The 15,796-nt window shown below is 49.2% G+C and overlaps 1 protein-coding gene across 1 annotated transcript in view; it reads right to left on the bottom strand.

Moving 5' to 3' along the window:
• Nucleotides 1–15,796, bottom strand: part of LOC124776288 (Golgi apparatus protein 1) — a 160,809-nt gene that overhangs the window by 106,708 nt on the left and 38,305 nt on the right. The window lies entirely within an intron of this gene.

Here is a 15,796-nt window from a genome sequence, read left to right as displayed (position 1 = left end):
AAGCACCAGTGGCAAGGCGTATCCCGCTGTGGAGAATCGGGTCCAGCACCCGTAACGCAGATGGGGATGCTGAGCCATAAGCCAGGCTCCCATAATCCAGACGGGACTGGATTAACGCCTGGTAGAGCCGCAACAGTGTAGAGCGGTCGGCGCCCCAGTGGGTGTCGCTCAAGCATCTCAGAGCGTTTAGATGCCGCCAACACGTCTGTTTCAGCTGCCGGATATGAGGCAGCCAAGTCAACCGGGCATCAAAAACCACCCCCAAAAAACCTGTGGGTCTCCACCACAGCAAGGAGTTCGTCGGCAAGATAAAGCCGCGGCTCAGGATGGACTGTTCGGCACCGGCAGAAATGCATAACGCAGGTCTTGGCTGCCGAAAACTGAAACCCATGCGCTACAGCCCAAGACTGCGCCTTACGGATAGCGCCCTGTAGCTGACGTTCAACAGCTGCAATGCCAGTAGAGCTGTAATAAAGGCAGAAGTCGTCAGCATACAGGGAAGCGGAGACAGAATTTCCCACGGCCGCAGCAAGCCCGTTAATGGCTATTAAAAACAGACAGACACTTAAAACAGAGCCCTGTGGCACACCGTTCTCCTGGACGTGGGAGGAACTATACGAGGCCGCGACTTGCACGCGGAAGGTACGACACGACAGAAAATTGCGGATAAAAATCGGCAGAGGACCCCGAAGACCCCATCCATGGAGCGTAGAAAGAATGTGATGACGCCACGTCGTATCGTACGCCTTCCGCATGTCGAAAAAGACAGCGACCAGGTGCTGACGGCGGGAAAAGGCAGTACGGATGGCCGACTCCAGGCTCACCAGATTGTCGGCGGCGGAGCGGCCTTTACGGAACCCACCCTGAGATGGAGCCAGAAGGCCCCGAGACTCCAGTACCCAATGCAAGCGCCGGCTCACCATCCGTTCAAGCAACTTGCAAAGAACGTTGGTGAGGCTAATGGGACGGTAGCTGTCCACCTCCAGAGGGTTCTTTCCAGGTTTCAAAACGGGGATGACAATGCCTTCCCGCCATTGCGACGGAAACTCCCCCTCGACCCAAAGACGGTTGTAAAGATCGAGAAGGCGCCGCTGGCAGTCCACTGAAAGGTGTTTCAGCATCTGACAGTGGATGCCATCTGGCCCAGGAGCGGTATCAGGGCAAGCAGCGAGGGCACTGCGAAATTCCCACTCACTAAATGGAGCATTGTAAGATTCTGGGTGGTTGGTGCGAAACGAAAGGCTCCGATGTTCCAGCCGCTCTTTAATGGAGCGGAAGGCCTGGGGGTAATTCGCAGAAGCGGAACTCATAGCAAAATGCTCTGCTAAGCGATTGGCAATGACGTCGGAGTCAGTACAAACTGCTCCATTCAGTGAGAGCGCAGGGACGCTGGCAGGTGGCCGATAGCCGTAGACGCGTCGAATCTTGGCCCAGACCTGCGAGGGAGTGACATGGAGGCCAATGGTGGACACATACCGCTCCCAGCACTCCTTCTTGCCTTGGCGGATAAGGAGGCGGGCCCGCGCACGCAGCCGTTTGAAGGCGATAAGGTGGTCGAGGGAGGGGTGTCGCTTGTGACGCTGGAGCGCCCGCCGGCGATCTTTAATCGCTTCAGCGATCTCAGGCGACCACCAAGGCACAGCCTTCCGCCGAGGGGACCCACAGGAATGGGGAATGGCAGATTCGGCGGCAGTAACGATGCCGGTGGTGACCGATTGAACCACCGCATCAATGTCATCGGTAGAGAGAGGCTCAAAAGCGGCGGTGGAGGAGAACAAGTCCCAGTCAGCCTTATTCATAGCCCATCTGCTAGGGCGCCCAGAAGAGTGGCGCTGTGGTAGTGACAAAAAGATCGGAAAATGGTCACTACCACACAGGTCGTCATGCACACTCCATTGGACAGACGGTAAAAGGCTATGGCTACAGATTGAAAGGTCAATGGCGGAGTAGGTGCCATGCGCTACACTGAAGTGTGTGAAGGCACCATCATTTAACAGCGAGAGATCGAGCTGCGACAATAAATGCTCAACGATGGCGCCTCGACCTGTTGCCACTGACCCACCCCACAGAGGGTTATGAGCGTTGAAGTCGCCCAATAGCAAGAAAGGTGGCGGCAAGTGGGCGACCAGTGCAGCCAGGACATGCTGCGAGACATCACCATCCAGTGGAATGTAAAGACTGCAGACGGTAACAGCCTGTGGCGTCCACACGCGTACAGCGACAGCCTCTAAAGGCGTCTGGAGAGGGACAGACTCGCTGTGCAGAGTGTGAAGGACATATATGCAGACGCCACCAGACACCCTTTCATAAGCTGCTCGGTTCTTGTAATAACCCCGATAGCCACGGAGGGCGGGGGTTCGCATTGCTGGAAACCAAGTTTCCTGGAGAGCAATGCAGAAGAAAGGGCGAAGGCTGAGAAGTTGGCGGAGCTCAGCTAAATGGTGGAAAAAACCGCTGCAGTTCCACTGGAGGATGGTATTGTCCATGGCTGAGAAAGGCGTGAAAGGACTGGGAAGGCAATTTACGCCGCTTGTTCACTCACTGCCACCGATTCAGTACCCGGACGAGAGGCATCCATGGCGTCTGAGGGACCAGCGAGATCAAGGTCCTCAGCGGACGCTAGAATCTCGACTTCATCCTCAGACGCAGAGCGCGAAAGGTGCGGTGGGGTTGGTGCCACCGCAAGTTCTTTAGCCTTGGAGGTCTTTCTCTTGGACTTCTCTCGCTGAACCTTGGGTTTCACCGGCTGGGAAGGCTTCACCGATTCAGTCTCCGGGACAGAGGAGGATCGTGAAGCCCTACGCCCAGCTGCTGGTGAGGACTTATGCCACTGGTGGCCGTCATCCTTCCCGCTGGGGGAACCCTGGGAAGGGAGGGTCCCAAGGGAACTCTTACGGGCGAGAGTAGCCGAAGAAGTTAGGCGCTTCTCCGGCTGAGAAGCGGGGATGGACGTCCCCGACGGGTGGGAGGAGGTTGCTCCTGAGGTAGGTGGTGCAGGAGCAACCGGTTGGGGAGAGCCCCCCCACGGGCAAGGGGGCAGAAGGAGTCGTACTGCTTATCGAGCGGGCTGGAAGTCTCGAAACTGATGGAGCTAGCACAGTTGTTGTAGCAGCTGCATACGAAGATGTCATTCTCACAGGATGGAGTCTGTCATATTTCCGTTTGGCCTCAGTATAGGTCAGCCGGTCCAGGGTCTTATATTCCATGATTTTGCGCTCTTTCTGAAAGACTTTGCAGTCAGGCGAGCAAGGTGAATGGTGCTCCCCGCAGTTGACGCAGATGGGAGGCTGGGCACATGGAGTATCGGGATGAGACGGGCGTCCGCAATCTCGACATGTGAGGCTGGAAGTGCAGCGGGAAGACATATGGCCAAACTTCCAGCACTTGAAGCACCGCATCGGGGGAGGGATATAGGGCTTGACGTCACATCGGTAGACCATCACCTTGACCTTTTCCGGTAACGTATCACCCTCGAAGGCCAAGATGAAGGCACCGGTAGCAACCTGATTGTCCCTCGGACCCCGATGAACGCGCCGGACGAAATGAACACCTCTATGTTCTAAGTTGGCGCGCAGCTCGTCATCAGACTGCAAAAGGAGATCCCTATGGAAAATAACACCCTGGACCATATTTAAACTCTTATGTGGTGTAATAGAAACGTTAACATCCCCCAACTTGTCACAAGCAAGTAACCTGCGCGACTGGGCGGAGGATGCCGTTTGTATCAGTACTGACCCAGAGCGCATTTTAGACAAGCCCTCCACCTCCCCAAACTTGTCCTCTAAATGCTCGACGAAGAACTGAGGCTTTGTGGAGAGAAAAGACTCCCCATCAGCTCGCGTGCAAACTAAGAATCGGGGCGAATAACTGTTAACTCCATCCTGCGACTTACGCTCTTCCCACGGCGTGGCCAGGGAAGGGAACGTTTTCGGATCGTACTTCTGAGCATTAAATTGAGCCCGAGAACGCTTAGAGACTGCTGGCGGCTGGCCGCCAGCGAGAGATGATGTACCACGCTTCATTGCGGGTCATCCGCCCTGATGCCACCTACTCCGACCAAGGGCCCTCCCCACGGGCGCCACCCAGCCACAGCAATAGCCACCTGGCAGGATGGCCATTGCCGGGAGTCCTGATGCCCCAGGGAGATGGGCATCTACTCCTTGGCATACGTAGGGAGTGAACGGCGCAGGCATCAGTAGAGCGATCCCTGTGTTGTCAGGGGGCTACAACCAAGAGGGTACATGGCGGCCCCACCACAACGGACTGGCTACCGTGCTGGATGTTAGGTGACATGTGGTCCATGGGCGTCGTCAGTGCAGAAAATGGCCCTGCACAGTGCTTGGCAGAAAGTGCACGCAGGGGCGCATCGATGCCCAAGAGATGGAGAGCGGGCAAGACTGCAATGCAACGATGAATAAGATGGCGAAAGTTCTCAACACAACACGGACACAATGCACCAAGTAAGGCGCCCTTCCCCAATCGGCTCGCTCTTCGGAAAAATTTTGAGATATGGAGGTCAAACCCGACAGGGGACCATCACATAAGGCCGAAACGTTGGAGACTCCTTTTAGTCGCCTCTTACGACAGGCAGGAATACCGCGGGCCTATTCTTACCCCCGAACCCGCAGGGGGGCAACCCGATCTGGTACGGATCCCACACTGATGAGCAATACTCAAGTATAGGTCGAACGGGTGTTTTGTAAGCCACCTTCTTTGTTGATGGACTACATTTTCTAAGGACTCTCCCAATGAATCTCAACCTGGTACCCGCCTTACCAACAATTAATTTTATATGATCATTCCACTTCAAATCGTTCCGCACGCATACTCCCAGATATTTTACAGAAGTAACTGCTACCAGTGTTTGTTCCGCTATCATATAATCATACAATAAATGATCCTTCTTTCTATGTATTTGCAATACATTACATTTGTCTATGTTAAGGGTCAGTTGCCACTCCCCGCACCAAGTGCCTATCCACTGCAGATCTTCCTGCATTTTGCTACAATTTTCTAATGCTGCAACTTCTCTGTATACTACAGCATCATCCGCAAAAAGCCGCATGGAACTTCTGACACTATCCACCAGGTCATTTATATATATTGTGAAAAGCAATGGTCCCATAACACTCCCCTGTGGCATGCCAGAGGTTACTTTAACGTCTGTAGACGTTTCCCCATTGATAACAACATGCTGTGTTCTGTTTGCTAAAAACTCTTCTATCCAGCCACACAGCTGGTCTGATATTCCGTAGGCTCTTACTTTGTTTATCAGGCGACAGTGCGGAACTGTATTGAACGCCTTCCGGAAGTCAAGGAAAATAGCATCTACCTGGGAGCCTGTATCTAATATTTTCTCATGAACAAATAAAGCGAGTTGGGTCTCACACGATCGCTGTTTCCGGAATACATGTTGATTCCTATAGAGTAGATTCTGGGTTTCCAAAAACGACACGATACCTAAAATTCTACAACAGATCGATGTCAGAGATATAGGCCTATAGTTTTGCGCATCTGCTCAACGACCCTTCTTAAAAACTGGAACTACCTGTGCTCTTTTCCAATCATTTGGAACCTTCCGTTCCTCTAGAGACTTACGGTACAAGACTGTTAGAAGGGGGGGCAAGTTCTTTCGCTTACTCTGTGTAGAATCGAATTGGTATCCCGTCAGGTCAAGTGGACTTTCCTCTGTTGAGTGATTCCAGTTGCTTTTCTACTCCTTGGACACTTATTTCGATGTCAGCCATTTTTTCGTTTGTGCAAGGATTTAGAGAAGGAACTGCAGTGCGGTCTTCCCCTGTGAAACAGCTTTGGAATTAGTATTTCAGCTTTACGCGTGTCATCCTCTGTTTCAATGCCATCATCATCCCAGAGTGTCTGGATATGCTGTTTCGAGCCACTTACTGATTTAACATAAGACCTGAACTTCCTAGGATTTTCTGTCAAGCCAGTACATAGAATTTTACTTTCGAATTCACAGATCGCTTCACGCATAGCCCTCCTTACGCTAACTTTTGACATTGTTTAGCTTCTGTTTGTCTGAGAGGTTTTGGCTGCATTTACACTTGGAGTGAAGCTCTCTTTGCTTTCGCAGTAGTTTCCTAACTTTGTTGTTGAACCACGGTGGGTTTTTCCCGTCCCTCACAGTTTTACTCGGCACGTACCTGTCTAAAACGCATTTTACGATTGCCTTGAACTTTTTCCATAAACACTCAACATTGTCAGTGTCGGAACAGAAATTTTCGTTTTGATCTGTTACGTAGTCTGAAATCTGCCTTCTATTACTCTTGCTAAACAGATAAACCTTCCTCCCTTTGTTTATATTCCTATTAACTTCCATATTCAGGGATGCTGCAACGGCCTTGTGACCACTTATTCCCTATTCGGCACTTACAGAGTCGAAAAGTTCGGGTCTGTTTGTTATCAGTAGGTCCAAGATGTTATCTCCACGAGTCGGTCCTCTGTTTAATTGCTCGAGGTAATTTTCGGATAGTGCACTCAGTATAATGTCACTCGATGCTCTGTCCCTACCACCCGTCCTAAACATGTGAGTGTCCCAGTCTATATCTGGTAAATTGAAATCTCTACCTAAGACTATAACATGCTGAGAAAATTTATGTGAAATGTATTCCAAATTTTCTCTCAGTTGTTCTGCCACTAATACTGCTGAGTCAGGAGGTCGGTAAAAGGAGCCACCTATTAACCTAGCTCGGTTGTTGAGTGTAACCTCCACCCATAATAATTCACAAGAACTATCCACTTATATTTCACTACAGGATAATCTGCTACTAACAGCGACAAACACGCCACCACCGGTCGCATGCAATCTATCCTTTCTAAACACAGTCAGTGCCTTTGTAAAAATTTTGGCAGAATGTCTCTCTGGCTTCAGCCAGCTTTCTGTACCGATAACGATTTCAGCTTCGGTGCTTTCTATGAGCACTTGAAGTTCCAGCACTTTACCAATGCAGCTTCGACAGTTTACAATTACAATACCGATTGCTGCTTGGCCCCCGCATGTCCTGACTTTGCCCCGCAACCTTTGAGGCTGCTGCCCTTTCTGTACTTGCCCGAGGCCATCTAACCTAAAAAACTGCCCAGTCCACGCCACACAACCCCTGCTACCCATGTAGCCGCTTGCTGCGTGCAGTGGACTCCTGACCTATCCAGCGGAACCCGAAACCCCACCACCCTACGGCGCAAGTCGAGGAATCTGCAGCCCACACGGTCGCAGAACCATCTCAGCCTCTGATTCAGACCCTCCACTCGGCTCTGTACCAAAGGTCCGCAGTCAGTCCTGTCGACGATGCTGCAGATGGTGAGCTCTGCTTTCATCCCACTAGCGAGACTGGCAGTCTTCACCAAATCAGATAGCCGCCGGAAGCCAGAGAGGATTTCCTCCGATCCATAGCGACACACATCATTGGTGCCAACATGAGCGACCACCTGCAGATGGGTGCACCCTGTACCCTTCATGGCATCCGGAAGGACCCTTTCCACATCTGGAATGACTCCCCCCAGTACGCACACGGAGTGCACATTGGTTTTCTTCCCCTCTCTTGCTGCCATATCCCCAAGGGGCCCCATTAAGCGCCTGACGTTGGAGCTCCCAACTACCAATAAGCCCACCCTCTGCGACCGCCCGGATCTCGCAGACTGATCAGTATCAGCCTGAGACAGAGCCTGAAACCGGTTCGTCAGACAAACTGGAGAGGCCTTCCGTTCAGCCATCCGGAATGTCTTTCGCACCCTGCCACACCTCGAGACGACTTCCCACTCTACCACAGGTGAGGGATCAGCCTCAATGTGGGCAGTATCCCGGGCAGCCACAGTCTTAGTCCAATCGGGGGATGCTTGCGACGAGCTGGCAGTCCCCGACAAACCCCCACAGTGATGCCCACTGGCAACAGCCTCAAGCTGTGTGACCGAAGCCAACACTGCCTGAAGCTACAGGGCACAGAAGCAGGAGGATCTTGCTCCATGGGGTTCACAAAGGCATTGGCTTGCTTGTGCGATCGGTTTGTGGAGTCCAACGCAGAAGAACGATTGGTGGTGCACACCGGCAAGACAGAGACTGGCTGGGCTAAGGTACCATGTGGCGACACCGTCGAACAGGATCTTCAAGTTGGCGAAGGAGAAGACGGTTTGCCTTTGGTGGACTTCTTTGAGCCTTTCCGGATAGAGGAAGACTAGGGTGTTGTTTGGCAGGAGAGTCAGAGGAAGTCTTCCCGGGAGTACTCCTTCTGTCTTTTCCTGCCAACTGGTTATGTAACAGGTGGCTTAACCCCCTGAGACGAGAGTTTGGTGGTTTGTTGCACAGCAGGAGGGCAATGGCAATACAACCCTGATATTGGGCGATTTCACAACCTCAGAGCTGAATTTGGGGTTGCATGTCTGCGTGGCCATGTCCTTCATGGAGCGAGGGGTAACAAGAACAAAACGGGACAATACAGTGTTTGTGAATAGCCAGTAACTTGCAAACTACAGGGTAAGGCACTTTTTCCTTTACCCAAATCTCTTGGACAGCCTGCTCCTCAAGACACAATCCTGAGAGGAGGCAGCATGGCCACCATTGCAGTTGATACAGTGGGGAGAAGGACGTGGACAATCGCCCTCGTGTGCATCCCTACGAAAGGTTACACATTTGGCTGAGTGTCAACAAGACATTCTAGTGTGGTTGAAACTATGACACTGGCAGCAGTGCATTGGGTTCGGAATGTACAGCAGGACTGTGATAATTTCATAGCCTGCTATGATCTTTGATGGCAGCACTACCCTATCAAAGGTGAGGAAAAGAGTGCGGGTGGGCACTAAGGAGGAATCTATCTGTTTCATTACACGAAGGACGGCAATGACACCCTGATCAGAGAGGTAAGACTGGATTTCGGCCTCAGTTAGACCATCGAGCAGCCTGATGTAAATTACACTACGGGAAAGATTCAAAGTTCTATGGGCGTCGACATGGACAGGGTGGTCATGGAGAAACGAGACAGCAAGTAGACATCGTGCTTGAGAATCAGGGAAGGGCCATTTTGTAAACGAGAGCAGGATTTCAAAGGGCCAGCAATGGCATCAACACCTTTGCGAATAATAAACGGATTTACCGTGGTGAAGTATGTGAGACCACGAGGAACAGTGGTGTAGTGGGAAGGGTCTTCGAATCCTTAGCCACATTATGTTTACGTTTCGCAGACACTGATTGGGAAGATGATTGACTCACTGGGAAAAAATTCCCCATGATTGCCATTGTCTCTGATGGCACGCTACTTCCAACTGGGGGCTTCCTTCACTAGGGGCCACACCTGCCTTAGGTGATTGTTCACACCTCCCGAACATTTGACAAAGGGACCAGCCGGCAATTTGGGAAGGTTGCAGCTCAGGCAATCACCCCTCCCTGGGCCTGGCCTGTACCAGGAGGTACCTGTGAACCCCACCTGTCGACCCGGGGCTGGGAATTACACATTACCCAGTCAACCGTTACACGTCACACGCGTGGGGCGGCCTTCAGGAGCACCAAGGAGGAAGAAGAAAAAAGAGGAACCTCAAACGTCGAAGCCGAGGAACGAGAGAATGGAAATGAAGAAAGGAAAAGAGAGAGAAAAACAAAGGTGATGCTGTTCTTACGACAGCGACAGACAATGCAGAACATTCCAAATAACATCCTAGACATGTTCCTCAAGGGAGGGGCAAAAGAATATCAAGAGGATAGACATGCAGCATGGAAGGGAAAAAACACTGCAAAGGCTGGGGGGGTTTCCAATGAAGGCCTTGTTGGCTGAAAGCCTACTTTCTGACAGTCTTTTTGTTGTGCCTATCTGCGACTCAGCATCTCTGTTTTACTGTGAGTAGCTACTATCCTTTTTATAATACTGAATATGTAATGGCTACTTGCTGCTACGGTGTAAAACGTGTTACATAGCTAAGGGTGGCAATGATTGTAAACACTCCTAATCATCTGAAGTCTGCTACCTTTCACCCATCACCAAGTGCCACCCTATTGTGTGTAATTAGTACCTACATCCATATCTGTACTCTAAAAGCTGCCACAGTGTTTGATGGAGAATACAGCAGTGTACCAGAATCATTTCTTCCCATGCTATTCCATTTTCGATTGGTGTGTGCTGAAGGAGATGCCTTATGGTATGAAGACGATCTGTATAAATTGAAAGCAGTCATCACTACTAAATTATATTTTATTTTGCGAACATGACTGATTTTTTTCATTAATACTGTAACATTACCCTCACGGCTATTACCTGAATGCAAATTAGGCTACATAAAATTTTTCATGAACTGTACTAGAACACAGTTTCTTAGAATTTTGAGAACGGTGTTCACTAAAAACACGTGTACTCAAAGGTTTACTTTCAGGGGTTAAGTTCATATGTTTCACCAGCTTTAGGATAACCCATTGTCATTTTTGTCATTTAATTTAAGCAGTAACAGTGTTTATCTGTAAGTGACTGGCATGCGACCATGTATCAGGGTGTATACCCGGACAAGAGGGGGGGGATCCTGGATTTTTCCCGGAATTCCCAGTTAAGAATACACTGTATTCAGGTTGAGAATACACTTTTACCGGGTGAAAATACCCTATACTCTGGGTGAAAATATATACTTTTCCATGTTAAGTGACAATATAGTTTCCTTTGGAATAAGACTTATCAATTATTTGAGTAGTAAAGGTTTTATACGATGGGATGGAAATTCTCGCCACTTTAGAAACCAAACAAAAAAAAACAATGAGATCTGGAAACATCTTTGATGTGTTTTTCATATTAAGGAAGTATAAATATGAATTCCATCAAATACATGACGGAAGCTTCCAAAGCACTGAATTCTTGATTGCGATGCGCTTTTTCCAGCCAGTCATAGCTCACGTCACATCATCTCGCCAACTAATGACAGCAGATATTCAAAGTACAGGATACATGATGTAGTTAGCCAACAGCAATATGACTGTAGGAAGTATGATACTTGGGATATTTGTTACGTACGTATTTTTTGTCCTACAAGGTGTAAAGCATGTTGTCACAAACATAGATCAGAATGAACTAACCACAGGTCCAGACAGAGATGTTAGCTGAGCTACCTCAGGGCAGCAATATCATTCCAGGAAACTCCACGGAGTTACCTCACCACAACACAAATTGTAAACTTTGATATAACCATTAAAGTCCAGCTGAATAGAGGTGGACAACAAGCAAGACAAGCAGTTCCACGACTATATTTTCCACATCTCAGACTTGTCTGACGGTGGTGGTAAATTGGAAACCAGGTCGAGGTGGTGAAATCACCTTGGCATGGCATTAACAGTACGGTTTTTGACCATGTCTGCAATAGGCTTGTGGTCAGTGTAAATGGTTAGAGGGCATCCTTCAATGTCATCCTGGAAATAGCAGACCACCTCATGGATGGCCAAGAGCCCTCTATCGAATGGTGACCACTTCTTCTGAGTATCGGTCAATTTTCAAGTGAAGAAACACAACAGCTGTTTTATGCCAGCTGTCTCTTGTTGCAGTACCATGCCAATCACAGGCCGTTGGCATCTGTGGTGATTATGAGATGTGCATCCGGTGACGGAAGGGTGAGGGTGACAGTTTGTGTGAGGCTGGATTTAATCTTGTTAAAGGCCATTTCAGGGAACCACATCAGGCATTATTTGGCGATGGTGTTCTTGCCGTTTAGTGGCTCTCTCAAGAGTCAAGAGTGTTTCAGCAGCAAGTGGGAAATGGTTCCTTTAAAAACTGATGACACCAAAGAAATGTCTTAGTTTTTTATATCCGAGAGGGGAGGGAGGAGGCAGATTTGTTCCTTTTCCTCCTACATGAGGTATATCCCCAAAAGATCAACTAAATGTCCAACGAAGGTAACACACAACTGCCATAGTTGGCATTTATCATTATTGATTACGACTCCGTGTGCTGTTAACTTTTCCAACATGGTGCATAAATGAATCTCATGTTCATTGGAAAATGTGAGAAAATTATTATGTCATCTGGTAAACACACAGAAGGCACGCCATCAATAAACCTCTGCCATGTCTAGGTCATGTTTCTTAACCCATACAGCATTAATGAAAACTTGAACAGACTGAATGGCGCGATTACTGCAGTTTTTGGTATATCATCATCAGCCATAGGTATAGATAAATAGGCCCTTTTACAGCCAACAGCACTGTAAATAGTGGCACCAGCCAGTTCATGTGTGAAGTTTTGTAAGTTTGGTACAGGGTAGCTGTCTATTATAGTCTGGGCATTGAGGTACCAATAATTGTCACACAATCACCAATTATTATCCTCTTTGAGGACAAGCTTGATAGGAGAAGCCCAAGTAATGTTGGATAGCCGTACAATACCAGCATGGCAAAGTTCGTCCACGATGGCTTTTGCCGCATTGAGTTTGTGGGGATGTAGGTGGTGGGGATGGGGGTGACAGCGGACTGGAGAGCCAGGGGTGGTGTTGATGCGATGAACTAGCCAGTCACAGACAGTACAAACAGTCTGCAACCAGATGGACTGGCATGAAGTGGGGGCCGAGGGCAAAGCAATAGGTGTTATTGTAACACCATCATAAATAGACAAATCAGTCGCAGAGGCACTGTCAACAACACTGGGTGTGGTCGGGTGAGCACAATTAGATAATGGCACTTGACTGACCCATTTTGAGGCCAACGTAATGACTGTCATCAGGCAGTGGGTGTAGATATTGCATAGTAATGAGCTGCTGCTAAGACAAATGTACTCACAAAATGTCTTGGCAATGAGTAAGCGGAGAAGGTCCTTGGTTGCTCACATATCCGTGTTGGAACGCCGGAGTTCAGAGCGCGTGGCAAATGTCATGCGGGGCTCATCCAGAAATGTTTGACATTTCAAGATAAGATTGAGAGGCATCTCTGCAAAGTAGGATACAGCAGCGTATCATTGGCAGGAAGGGAATCACTGACCTTGCTACTAATTGGCCATTATCCACCGTGGTTCAGGAGCAAAGTGTGGTTCATTTCTGACAGTAAAGGTAGTGCCTGAGGAAGTTGGCTCCTATGAAGCATTCCACCATTTCAGCCAGCACGAATGTCCGAGGCACAAGTGTGTGGTTGCCGAGATAGAGAGTGATGTAGGTGGTGCAACCGCACAGGTGAAGGTGAAAGTGTAGTGGAACCAAGAGATGATGGAATCTTACTGACGTCAGCTCCGGTGTCAATTAGAAGGTAAGAATTCAGTTGTGCATCGTAGATAAAGATGCGAGGGCCATCCAGTCATAGATGAGGCCTACAGAAGCTATCATGAAGCAGTGATTTGCGGTGACTTGAAAAGGACGAGCGACCTGGTGTGCTGATATCAGGCTACGACATCAGTCTGGGTACGAGCAAGGCTGTTTCCAATGTAGTGCATCGGAGCCGAAGTGAATGTGGAACCAGCAGAGTTGGTGCATGTGGGTGGACATAGTGCCCAACCAAATCACACTGATTTGACTGGCAGGCACAGGTCTGTGACCAGGCAGAGGCACACTGGTGATAGTCGGACTGTAGGTGTTTGTTATGTTGGATGCCAACAATACTGCACGGAGCAGTAGCGGGTGCCAACACTCGGCAAGGTTCGGCGTTTCCCAGCAGATGTCAGGTGGCTGGTGTCTGTGCAAAAGGAGGTGCGCAGTAGTGTTCAGGAGGACAGGTCGGGTGTCGGCTAGGTCTGACTGGGGTCATGTGATGCTGGCACTGTGGCTGTCAACTGTAGCACGGTCACAAGGAGAATTAACAACACTGACCGGCTGTGTGTGTGTGTGTGTGTGTGTGTGTGTGTGTGTGTGTGCGCGCGCGCGCGCTAGCATTCTGTCAGCCAGGCGCAGCTTGAAATCAAGTTGAGTGTCCTTGTACGCAAGCATTGCCATTTGAATGCTTTCCAGTAGTTTTGATAGCCACAAAGTTGAAGCTTGCACCAAAGCACGAAAAGCGTTCTGTGACTAAGTGAGCTTTCACTTATCACTAGATGAAGTTGCTGCTCTGACAAGCGGGACAGGTGCTGAAGCAGAAGTGGCTTGACAGTCTCGTACTTATTTGTTTGTGTGTGCACATCAAGCAGAACGTCAATAATGAGATCAACGTTATCACCGAGGTTGTTGACAAGTACCGCAAGTTTTTCCATTGTCCTTACTGACATCTGTGGACAGCATTATGCACTCACTAAGCATGAACCACAGTTTAGGCGAGTTTATGTTTGATGGAGGGAGTTTTGATTGACGATGTTCGCAATGGTAAGGTCCACGGTTATGTGAAGCTAGCACCATCATGACGTGGGCGCTGCCGGCGTGGTAGATATGGCAGGAGCAGAAGGATTGCGGACCTGTACATCATAAAGTGGCAAAGAGATATGGGGCAGGGAAGTGTCGGGGAGTGGTGTTTCGTCAAGAGGTGAAGAGAAGCACAGTACGGTAGGCATGGCAGGCACGAAAGCGTCGGGAAGCGATGCATCGAGATGAAATGATGGCATGTGGGGTGCATTAGATGGGAGCTGAGCATGAAGGTGGGCATGACTGGCAGGATGTTGCGTAGTTTTGCTCCATAGGAGCCATTGGAGGCTGTGACTATATGGTACGCTCACAAGGTAATGAGTGTGGTAAGGCAGTTGTGCTGAATTCAGGCATTACACATGCATGGAGGAGTCACAGAGTGTGTGTGTGCGTGTGTGTGTGTGTGTGGGGGGGGGGGGAGGGGGGGCGAGAGAGAGAGAGAGAGAGAGAGAGAGAGAGAGAGAGAGAGAGAGAGAGAGAGATATCATATATAGCAGTGGCAGCTACAAGCGAATGCGAGGCGGGTGGTGGAGATGCGATGTCACTCAGATGATGTGGCGGCAGTAGTGCTGCTGATGACACAGACAAATGCTGCAAGACAACATAGTCCATGACAATCAGTGTGCTTTTGCGTGCAGGAAGATCACTCAAACCCATGTTATTTGTCCAGGAAGTAGTTAATAGTTGGAAATGGTTTGAGGATCATTTAGTGGGGGCCACTGTTGACCAACTATCGTGGCACTGTGACGGGTGTCCGTACAGTTTTGCAAAACACTGGGAATGTTAATGCATACAGATTCACTGGCACTTAAGGAGTATCTTCAGGAATAAGTGTCATTATTTCCCATGTGGAAGCTTGGAGAACTGTGTGTCTGACAAATGGGGCAGTAGGAAGCCACTGTTGGCCCGGAATAACATCTGTTGTCATAGTAGAATTGCTACACAAATAGTTACCCAGCATCATTACAGTGCCGTCACTGGTAAGTTCACATGAGAATTCGACTTATGTCGTTGGCTGGTTGTGTGTGAAGCAGCACGAGTATGGTGTGGTAGATGTGGAAACAATGAAAGCATTGTTGTCGGTTCAGTACACACTGCAGGCTGGACACTTCACCCACGTTTTGGCAAAGTTGTACCAAACTGAGGCCTGGAAAGTTCATGGAATTCACAGGTGTTCACGAAGAGGTCAGACTGACATCCCTCGGAGTAGGAAACAGTTGAGCTGGAGATAGCTGCGGCAATATAGGACAATGGCCCAGCACGGGAGATTTTACATTTTAAATGAGGCATGGTTGAAATTTCAGGGTCACCACTGCAACATAACTTATCTTGCGTAAAACAAAATTTACTTTGAAAATAAGCTTTCTCAAACCACCATTTGCAACATTTTCCCACAACCCGGTAGAAGTGTAAACAGCTGTGACATCATGGTAATCAAAAGTAGTTTTTTTGTTACAAAGTATTTCATAATCTTCATCCTAAAGCCTTTGACACCTCTTGCTGTTGGCAG

This window comes from Schistocerca piceifrons, chromosome 2 (assembly GCF_021461385.2).
Source record: "Schistocerca piceifrons isolate TAMUIC-IGC-003096 chromosome 2, iqSchPice1.1, whole genome shotgun sequence".
Lineage (NCBI taxonomy): Eukaryota > Metazoa > Arthropoda > Insecta > Orthoptera > Acrididae > Schistocerca > Schistocerca piceifrons.
This window is presented reverse-complemented; position numbering and strand designations above follow the sequence as displayed.